The sequence below is a fragment of the Protopterus annectens genome, chromosome 1.part0, assembly GCF_019279795.1.
Source record: "Protopterus annectens isolate FY-2018-M chromosome 1.part0, PAN1.0, whole genome shotgun sequence".
NCBI classification, from domain to species: Eukaryota; Metazoa; Chordata; order Ceratodontiformes; family Protopteridae; genus Protopterus; species Protopterus annectens.
Window position 1 is genome coordinate 985,300,318 of NC_056725.1, and position 12,076 is coordinate 985,312,393.

Sequence of the window (12,076 nt, forward strand, 5' to 3'; positions counted from 1 at the left end):
ATCTGCATCCTGGACAGTTAGTATGTGAGATATAGGTGAAGTATAGATTGAACTAGCCAAACCCACTACACAACCTAATGCATTTTGGCAAGTGTAATAATACATGTAGGGAATATACACCTGCAGTCACTAGGAATGTAGTGTAGAGTAAAAGTGTTTATAAGATGTTAACAGAGGTTTTTTCTACACCCTACTGTTTGTGCATAAACCATGCAATTCCACACCTCAATGGGTATGTGTAATTTTAAATATTTGTTGGGATATATGTCCAATTGTTTTATAAATATTTGCACTCATGTTGATGCATGTGCCCTGTTCAAACACCACGTTCATGGTGGCCTGTTGCTACCAATCATCCCTGCATACAGTTGGAATAACCACTGTTGTTCAATATATGCATGTGTTATGTTTGCTGTTTAACTGTTGGAACTGTGGTGTGTTGGGTTAATGGGAATATTACTGCATGCTGTTACAACTAATCTGGAATGCTGTTGTTTATGTTGTAATGAAACACACCTAATCACAGAACGTACGGGAAGGCCGGTCCCAGCAGACCCACCTGTCCCTCCTCAGTTGGCGAATGCACCTGGCACCAGTGGCTCTGCTGCCCAGCCCGGACTCCCCTCCTCCATTGGTCCTGTGCCAACTTTGGGTGGAAGCACTGCAGGGGATGGGGCTCGTCCCCCCCATGCAAGCGTGGGCGGAGAAGGGCCACCCGTCACCCTTCGAAGGTTCCAAGCTGTGGTGCGTAGAGAGATCCAGCGTTCAGTCACTGATCCCCTATGCCAGCTTGAGGCGAGTGTGGCACGTCTCTTGGGTGAGCCTGCCTGTCCCACTCAGCCCCCAGCACAGCCACCCTCGGGGCTGTGAAGGTGCAGTGGTGACTGCCCATGGGTGGGGATCTCAGTTCCACTGTTACCATCTGTGGGCTCATGGGCTTGCGATTTCCAAACATCCTTCCCCATCAATTGTGTTCACCCACCCCATTTGTCAAACTCCGCCCCTGTATGCATTTTGTTTGTCTTGCCTGTTTACCTCCCCAACCTACCTCCCCAAATATACCTACTTTCTCTACCTCACATTCCACTCTCACCTGAAAACAAAAATAAAAAAAAAAGGGCAATCTGTTCCCACAAAAAAATTACGCCCCATACATAGCTGCCCAATTCACACACATGTCCACTGGACATGTAAACTGGTAATTCTAACTGGCAGTACAACATATCTTGTTGTCCTCACCCCTCTCTCAGGGGTGGAAGGTTTCAACTTTCACACCAAATTTCATACATATGCACAGCTGTTGCTGGTAAAGAAATGGGCAGCTATGGACCTTCCCTACACCCATCCTGCACATCCCGAGCTGGTTTCCCTGCAGTCTTTCCCTCTTTGTGCCGCCTTTTTCACCACTTTCCTATCTCCCCATTTTCTTTTTTTTAAAAGAAATTAGTGTGGGGGTTAGCGGGAGTAAGCACTTTTAAGCAGTAGTAAGCGGGATTAAGCGAGTGTGCGCATGTGTGCGCTTAGCTAAGCATAGCTAAGCGTCGCGCAAACCCACGCAAACCCACTTACAACTGCTTAAAAGTGCCTTAGTCACTCTGTATGACAAGGCCCTTGTACTGCTCAGCAGCAAAATAAAAAACCTTGTCAGTCTCGAACCCGGGACCTTGGACTCACCAGCCTGCATGAAGTACCACTACACCACAGCAGATATACAATAACTTAGTGCTGAAAGCAGTTTATCATGCATTACCATGAGTGAATGTAAAGGGTAAATAGCAATGACATAACACAAATCTTGTTCTGTGGGCCTTAACCAGCAGGTGTTGTTGAATTGTATGACATGACTGTGAAAAGAGAATCAGCCATGCTAGTAGGGAATAAGGTTACAGTAGCAGCTTACAAACCCCACACAGTATCAGGCCAGGATAAACACTGGCATATTTGCATAGGTCACAGGCCAGACCTCCCAACAGTGACTGCTCTACAGTGATGACCCTGATTTGTAAACAAATGTTAGCTGTGCCCCTCTGACTCCCTGTGAAATGTACTAACAGTAGGCAGAAAGGTGTTGAATCTCACTTAATAACAAATGTCAATAAGTGAGAGTAGACACCGCTTGCATGTCAGAAAATGTGTAGTAATAGAAATGCTCTGAATCACCCAAAGTCTGAACTGCAAAATGTCTGAACTATATGACAGGTGTATCCCAGTTATATGTACCTTTCCCTGAGGCTGTTCAAATATATACGTGAGAGTATCTTCTGAGGCCTGGAAGAAACACACAGGCATATCAGCTTGTCTGCTGTTACACACTCTGCAAATAGCTGTAGAATGAATCCCACAAGCATGCCCTTATGTAGAAGTACAACACAGAAATAGCAAAAGATGTAGCCATGTACTGCTAGCAACCACCTGTGACAATGCCATTGTTCAGGTGCTGAAAAGAGTGCTGTGGTGCACAGTCAAAGAATACTAGGCAGACTTCTGTCTACCATCTGGATATGTCCACAGGTGGGAGCTACTCAGACAGACTACAAGCCTTCATAGATTTACAGGTACACATCAACTCTGCATGTTAAGTAAGATAAACATCACACGATAATAAATAATGCACACTGCAGTTCTGCACCCCTACCCAAAGGTACTATATACCTGTGTAGTCAGGCACAACCAAGGGTGTAGGTAGGCATACACAGTACAGAAATATGTCCAGTCATCCTGAGCAGACTGTGCTAATGCCAACACAAACCACAAACTGTTCAGATGTGAGTAACGTAGTAATGACAGTATAGCAGTTCACAAACAGTGCATGTGCCTGATATTCATAATTGGTAGTACAACATACTTAGATGTCCTCACCACTCTCTCAAGGGTGTTCAAATATCCCACCTAATGTATTGCATATGCACATCTGTTGCTGGTAAAGAAATGGGCAGCTATGGACTTCTCCACACCCATCGTGCATATCCCAAGCTAGTTTCCCTACTGTCTTCCCTCTTTGAGCACCCTTTATCACCACATTCCTATCTCCCCATTTACTTTTCTGTCAAAGACATGAGAGCGGGGGTTAGTGGGAGTGAGCACTTGTAAACAGTAGTAAGCAGGTTTGCACCAGTGTGCGCATGTGTGCGCCTAGCTTAGCACTGCTAAGATATGATAAGCTATGCCAAGCTTAGCTAACTATTGCTAACATAAAATAAGCTAAGCTAAGCTTAGCTTAGTATTCCTAACATAAAATAAGCTAAGCTAAGCTTAGCTTAGTATTGCTAAAATACACTAAGCTAAGATAAGCGGTGCTTAGCATCGCTAAGCGTCGCGGAAACCCACGCCAATTCGCATACAACTGCTTAAAAGTGCCTTTTTCACTCTGTATGACAAGGCCCTTGTATTGCTCAACAGCAAAATAAAATACCCTTGTTAGTCTCAAACCCCACACCTTGGACTCACCAGTCTGCATGATGTACCACTAAGCCACAGCAGATATACAATAACTTGGTGCTGAAAGAAATATAACATGCATTACAAGGAGTGAATGTAAAGGGAAAATAGGAAAGCCATAGGAATACATTGCAATAAAGAAATATGACATGCATTACAAGGAGTGAATGTAAAGGGAAAATAAGAAAGCCATAGGAATACATATCAATAACTACTGTTGTATGCCAGTTAATTCCCTAATTCCAAAAGAAAGTACATACTCCCATGTATCCAGTGTTAACATTAGGAGGTGTGAGTAAACTTACACACTGAGAAGAGTGTACTGGAAGAAGCAACAGTCAGGTTTCAGTACAACATGCATTTCACTGGCTACAACCCAGCTTCAGATATGAGACATATACCAACCTTCTGACTGACACAACAGTGTCCACAGCAAACAAGCATGGTCCCCACTGTGCAAAACTGAAAGGCCTATGCCTACCTAACCTATCATTTTATAGCAGTGTCCTGAAATCACAGTGAGAACTGCAATTACCACACAGCAGGCTGCATGGAATTACTAAATGGTGGGCACCAATTGGTGCAGAGGCCATCACATGCACATGTGCAGATACCTACAAAAGCAGCCTGTACTTGCTGTCCACACATGCAATAATATCATTGCAGCAACTGGAGAGAGAGAGCGAGAGAGACAGACAGACAGACAGACAAACAAACAAACAGAGGCAGTTGGAGACCAACCCAATAAATAACAACAAACAGAGGCAGTTGGAGACACCAACCCAAAAAAAAAAACAGAGGCGGTTGGAGACACCAATCAAAACAAAAGAAAAACAACAAACAGAGGCAGTTGGAGATACCAACCAACCAAAACAAACAACAACAAAAAAAAAACAAACACAGGCAGTGGAAGACACCATCCTAAACAAATAATAAAAAAAAAAGCATCAACAGGTACAACAGACTGAGGTGAGAAATACAAAGGTAGGGTATGCAACACAGATGTATTTGCTAGCATCCGAATGATGTGTCTGAAGTGTACTCTACATTCTGTGAACACTCCTGATGTGGTAGCAGTCCGTATCTATATGTATATGCAGATGTGCATAGGGCAAGGGACATACTGCAACTGTTAGTGAAGGCTGGAGATATATATGTATTTGAAGGTTGCTATGTGCACATATCTATGTAGGTTGTAGCGTGTGGCATTGAAAACAGTAAGCAGTGCAGGTATATGTCATGTGGTGGTTAAATGTTGTGGGATTGAGTTACAGCCAGTGAGGTCTGCTATGGCTATATGGCCTCAGGACAGTGAAATGCATTCTGCACAACACTGTGCAATATTATTACATAATTGTATGTCTCACAACTGTTCCATAATTGATATTTCCACCATGAAAGGTGGGCAGTATATGTGCATATATGTGCATGCATATGTACAGCAGTGGCTGTTTACAAGTATGTGTGTGTATGTATATATATATATATATATATATATATATATATATATATATATATATATATAGATAGATATATATATATATATATATATATATATATATATATATATATATATATATATATATATATATATATATATATACATATATATATATATATATATATATATATATATATATATATATTTATATATATATTGATATATATATATATATATATATAGATATATACATATATACATATATAGATATATATAGATACATAGATATGTAGATATATATATTGATATATATATATATATATATATAGATATATATATATGGATATATAGATATATGTATTTTTATATATATATATATATATGTGTGTATATATACATATATATAAATATATATAAATATATACATATATGTATATAGATATATATGGATATGTATATATAGAGTGTTATATAAATATATATGTGAGAGAGGGAGACACAGGGTCAGACGTATTGCAACAGGTGCCTGGTGAACAAGGCATGGACTGAACACCAGTGTTGATACTGTAGTGCCATACCGCATTCCAAAACACTTTACCCACTAACTACCAGATAGGTGGTTGCCTGACTAACACTGAAGGTGTCAGAAGGGAACATGGGGCACAGGTGGACAGTAGCCTCCCCTTTGATATTCACAGTGCCACACTAGTCTTGTAATCTGTCTACGTGGTACGTGTAATCACAAACGATGTATCATGTACGGAAATATAGGTCAGTGTTCCCCTGCACTCATCACAATGCCCCATGTGGTATGTACCTCACATGACAACTACAGCAAGTGGAAAGGCCACAGACATACCTCACAAAGGGTAATACTGCCCTGAAACACATACCCTATGCAGACTGACTCACATAACCACAGCTACAGTGCGTTTTATACTGGCCTCCCAGAGGTTACCTCTGCCAAACATACAGAGGTATGCCACACCCATAGCAGTCAGACAACCACCATGTCAACACCTCACAATCCCATCGGGATACACGGCCTAGGTCCCTACTCCCTGCAACCTCACTAAACAGCACATGTTGGAGGGATAGGCTCCTATTGGCAAATATGCCATACTCAGGAGTAAATCACCCGGCATGAACAAACAAGGCTCCTCAGTAGTAGATGTCAGACATACCCCTGATGATTGTCTGGGGGATAGGTAACACACCCTGGGAATCACCTCTGTGTATCCGGTTGACAGGAGGAAGTGAAATCTAATTACATGTGTGTCACAGGCCAGGGTAGCATATGGCTAGGCTGCTGTAGGCCCCAGGGACAATAGCGTATTATCTACTTATGACACAATGCACACAGACATGTACACAGTGCAATACCTGCTATGTGAGGTGGAATGAGTGTGACAGTGAATGTGTGCAAGGTCTGTGATGGTGTGATAGCTAAGTGTGAGGTTGTTTCTGTCATGGTCATTTGTGTCCTAAGTGTGAGGCCAGAGAAAGATGTGTCAGTTATTGGGATGCAGACATAGTAGGATGGTATATGTTGTGACGTAGTTCCTTGTGTACAAGTGTGGTTTCCCATTATAGGCTGAAGCAATACATGTATGCTCAGTAAGTGGTACTGCTGGTGAAGCCAGCCGACATTTGAACTGTTGTACCACCTGAAGCTGTAGGCCTAAACAGCACAGTATGGTGTATGTTCACATTCCCTGGTAACACTGTCTTGTGTGTTTCCTGTAGTCTGCACAGATTACATTCCTCAGGCATAGGTATCTGTAAGTAGGGGCACACAGTACTGTAAGGTACATAGCAAATGCTCATCTGTGTTAGCATACATTTGTGTGTTGTATGAATGTCTGATATGTGTGTAATGATGCCTGTACCATGTCCGCAATCACATGTGTGATGCAGGGTTTGCGTGTGTACCTAGCAACATGTATACTCTGTTACAGCAGTATGCCAGCTATATTAACAACTGTGCACATATGTTAGGTAGGGGTATGGCATCAATGTCTAGGGTGGGTTACTGGTTATGCTGTAACTGTACTTCACATTAATTGCAATGGATGACATATTTCTGCATGCATTAGCTTAATATGTACCCACCTGGCAAGGCTGTGCATTGGATCCCAAACAGTGAGACAAATACTGGTGTATACTGGTGTGTCATATGGAGTGTGGCAGGCACTGTCAGCCAGTTGTGGGCTGAGCACTGATATGTGGTATTGAATGTGTGTATCCTCTGACAGACGAACAGATGCTATATATGGCAGTTAGCGGATATCTGTACTGTATAATGTTAAGTGTGCCACATGATTTGCTCACACATATCGTTTACTTGTCTTCCAGGCTTATGGCTCATCACAGGAACCCATGCTACACAGTTGCAGAGGAACAGGAAATCCACCACAGCCTGGTTCAGCACTATACCCTGCTGTTTTCAAGGGCCAGCTAGCACCAGCAGGAGTGTACTGCACTGTGGCAAGAACTTGTTCATTGGGTAAATGACATAGGCATGCATAACCAGACATATGAGCAGGTACGCCATCACTGCAGTGATTTAATTAGACATGTCCAGCGGCGTGTGTCTGATATCCACAGACAACAGCTTGCCACAGGTGGTGGGGTGGCCATACATCCCCCCCTCACCAGAGTGGAGGAACTGCTGCTAAGTGTGGTGGCTCCTGGCCTACAGCAACAACAACATCACACATGTGATGTCATGGAGGCCGGAGCCACCCAGCATGATGACATGGAGCGTGCAGGTAACATGCCCTAGCTGTAGACTACTTTTACCTGTATTGTTAGATTATGCATGTGTGAGATGTGTACTGTGTTTAGCAGTTGTGCTGCCTATTGTGTGCAATACTGATAATTTGAATAGTATCTGTACACCTATGCCTGTTATTCTACTGTAGTTTAGCACAATCACAGTAGCAATGCCACAGTTGTGGCTACTGACAAACTGTGTCATATTCTTGCAGGTCCCTCTGGTGTGACAGCAGGGCAGACATTACATGCTGGTGAGTGTGTTAACACTTTAAACTTGGTATTGAACTGAGCATGTCATAGGTGAGGTGTAGGCCATGTACACATAACACACCTACGCATAATGCATGCTGTGCATATTTGCTATGAGATGTGAAACATCTCAGTAATGTCAGTAGCTGCCTCAATCACATGCAATGCACAGAGCATCAGACACAAATGTGCCAACACTGTACTGCACATTAGATAGGCATAGTTGACACACATGTACACAACATAACACGTTTGTCATACGCAGTACACCTCAACATGCTACACATAGTGTAACCGGACACCCGCTGCCAGGTCACACTTCAATATCCCACATGTCATCCACACACCACACATGCTATACCTGAGGGGTAGGGGCCTAGCATGGGGCTGTGCAACACTCCTCAACACATAACACAGTCATGTTAAGCAATGCTCCCTATTGGACACCTCACACACCCTTGTGCAATGTGGCTGTGTAATTGTGAACTTAGCCACGGCACTGTGGTTCAGGTACAGCATGCTAAGCGGTGGTCTAGCCCACTTTAGTGGCCTTGAGTGACCATATGATGCATGATGATGATGGCTAATGGTACTACACCCCATACTGTTACAATGGCCATGTCCAGGATTGGTATCCCATCATGTATACATGCACCACTCATCCTGTGTGTGCACATAGCATGCATGTGCTACACCTGTGTTCACAATTATCTGCTACAGACACAGACACTGCAATCAGACATGGAAATCCATGTGACACACAGTTAACACATGCAGCCATGATATGTATACCTGTGTGTGATGGTGCACAGGACATTGCAGAGCTTATAATACTTGCACAGAAATGTCGTGTGCTTGTACACATTGTGTTCCAGGGTTTAGGCAATCACTGAACATGTACACACATGCACCACAGCCATGTACACTGTCATTAACTATGGCTGTCTACACTCACACTGCATGGACTTGATCAACACTTATTCTGCATGCTGACATGTGTGCGTGACTGTTTGCCTTGTGATACTGTCACCCACCTTCAACCAGTATTGAATATGATTTGGATTTCTGTTGTGTGTGTGTATCTGCTGTAGTGAGGAGTGTGCATGTGTTCCTGTGTTCCTGTGTGCATGTGTTCCTGTGTGCCTGTGTGCCTGTGTTCATGTGTGCATGTGTGCATGTGTGCAAGTGTGCATGTGTGCATGTGCAGACCATAACGTGTGTTTCCTGTCTTCCTCTCACAGGTGCTGAGGTAGCCCTTGGTGAAAGCAGCAGGCGACCTGAAGCCACTGCCATGGATAGTGGTGATGATGACACATGTATTTTGGCACAGGGAGATTTGACAGGGTCTGTCGTTGGTCCACCAATCAACAGTACATAGTGTTCAACCCCATCTATGCGCACACTCATACTGCCATTACATCCCTCACCACCAATGGCCATAGGGGAGGGACAGCATACAATTGGCATTGACCAGGAGAGTGTGGTACCCATGGCACGTGCATCCCCTCACAGCACCCATAGCCGTAGACCTGGAACGGTACCACATAGGTGGAGGTCCAGGGGTTCTCGGGGGAGCACCACTGGATGTATTGCCCCTGGCAGGCATGCCCTCACAGGTCTTATGATGACCACTATGTTCCAGGCTGTAATGCAGGCTCAGGCACATATGGAATAGTACACCAGGCAGGGACTTAGGGCGCAGAGGGCACATAACACCGCTATCAATGACAGCATCCATGACCTTGCCGGTGTATCCGGACATACACCAAGGTCATTGATAGACATTGGGGGAGACAATAGATGCCCTCCACAACATGTCTTCCTCAAGCCAGGACCATGTGGGATGGTTGCAACGTCAACACGGATGCATGCCAGCAACAGCAACAGCTGGCAGTGGTCACAGACAGCCCACAGCTCACAGCTGCTCCTGTGGTGGCAGTATCAGCTCCAGCAATGCTGGGGCTGGCCTGTCCATTGTCCGTCCCAGTAGACCATGTGCACGTGGCTCTGGCCAGTCCCAGCAGGGACATTGGTCCAGTCATCATACCTCTGCCTCTGATGACAGTACCCAGTCAGGGCTGGTACCCGATACCATCCGTAGCACCCCTGCCAGGCACAGGTACTGTGTCCGTGGTCGGAGACAGTGATCTGTACAGTCAAGCAGGTACAGTCTTTGGCTGTCCCACAAACCACCGTATATGGCAGCCACATGGTGGAGCTGTGTGCATGCAGACACACACACATTAAGCAAACAACTAGGGCTCACACATACACACACACATTACATCAACATTGGCCCATGCTGTACTGTTGTCCCACACACACACACACACACACACACACACACACACACACACACACACACACACACACACACACAGACATGTCGATTGGATGGGTCAATGTCAGGCTCTGGCAAACAACAAAACGCCCTGTGCATATGATGATACCTGTGCCGCCTCCTGTCATCTGCATTATTGACAGAGGGATAGGCTAACATGCTGCTGATGCACAGGGTGACACTATAGCAGTGTAGCAATAATAGCGAGTTGTCAACAAGGAAGTCTAACTACATCCTAGTAGGTATATCTGAGCAGACATTATGCATCAAAGCTCCGATTGTCAATGTAGCATTGTTTACACCACTGTTAGGTCTGAGTATGTATTATCCACCCATGTGCCACTTGGCTGATGTGTGATGTGTTGCCAGCATGTGTTAGCAAGTGGACAGTATGTGTGTGATGTGTGCAGTACAGATTAGCAAGTGTATATCTGTGAACATGGTAGGTGCGCACTGTCTGGATGTACGTGCATAGTGGACACATGGGACGTGTGGCATACCCTGTCGTACACATTAACATCCCATTGCATCTTTCAATGGCCAGTATGCATTCTACTACAGTTATGTACTAACATGGGTAGACGTGTATGACATGGGTTGACACTATGCTGTGGGTGATACCGTTAATATCAGTCAATGATTTGCAGTCTGGTAGTATACACAACCTCAACAGCATGACTATAAGCAATCATTGGATGATGTCCTGACAAATGACACACAGTAGTAGGGAACCCAGTATCAGTTGGATCCTTCCGGTGCTACACTATAACACTAACCAGTGTTGATGACCGCCACCCATTACTGTGACCACACCTGTGTGTCATATAGCCCCCTTAGGTACATGCAGACACACTAGGGATGTGTCCATCCAAATCTGGGAATGCATGGAATGGCCTACAATGCATTCCCTGGATGGGATGCATATTCTACACAAGGGTATCATACAGACAGATACCTGTTGTGTGATGCATGCTGTATAGCAGTAAGTCGACTATGGCATAGTCATCCTCATGTACTATACATACTATCCTGTCAGTACCACACCGGTGGTAGCCCTCAACATGTATGTCGGGTACCATTGTGTACATACAGACCCATGTTATGTCATGTGTCCCTTGGTATCCACATATCCATAGGTATTGTGGAGTCCGAAGGTGTATCACAGACATTAGAGGCCTGAATGCATATCCACAAGGCAGTCGTACACCTATAAAGACTGTCCATTCTTGGAAGACTTTGTTGTGTATGACCATGTCTGACATATACCCTCACTCACACTACTCTTAAGTAACTGTCATGGGTGTGTGTGACACAGATGACCTTGGCCACAGAACACGACAGTGGACGGCCATGTCACATACATACATATGTGACCTACGATCTGAGTAGCAGTGGCACAACCTGTCAATCGAAACAAATGTATTCATGTAGTATGCAGGCTTCACACCTATGTAGTGATTGAGGAGGCATGTACACATATATATTTGCCACGCAGATACCTGATGTCTGCAATGCACTTAATGCTGTCATCATACTATGTCATACCATAGTAAAAGCAACACCCACACCGTGTTAACCAACAGTGACACACACACAGTCAGCATTTGCAGGATTCAAACCCCTACCTAACAATGTTATGATACTAGAAAGAGACACACTAACATGGCACGCTATTTGCTTTACTGAGTGGTTTCCCCTCTCCTGCAGTATTTGTAGGATGGTGACATCATCAGACTTTCCAAAGAGTAATGTACCTCTTTTAGTGTGTTTTCACAGTGTCCAAAAAGGACACTCCTTTCAAAGACAATTGCACAGACACACACTCATTG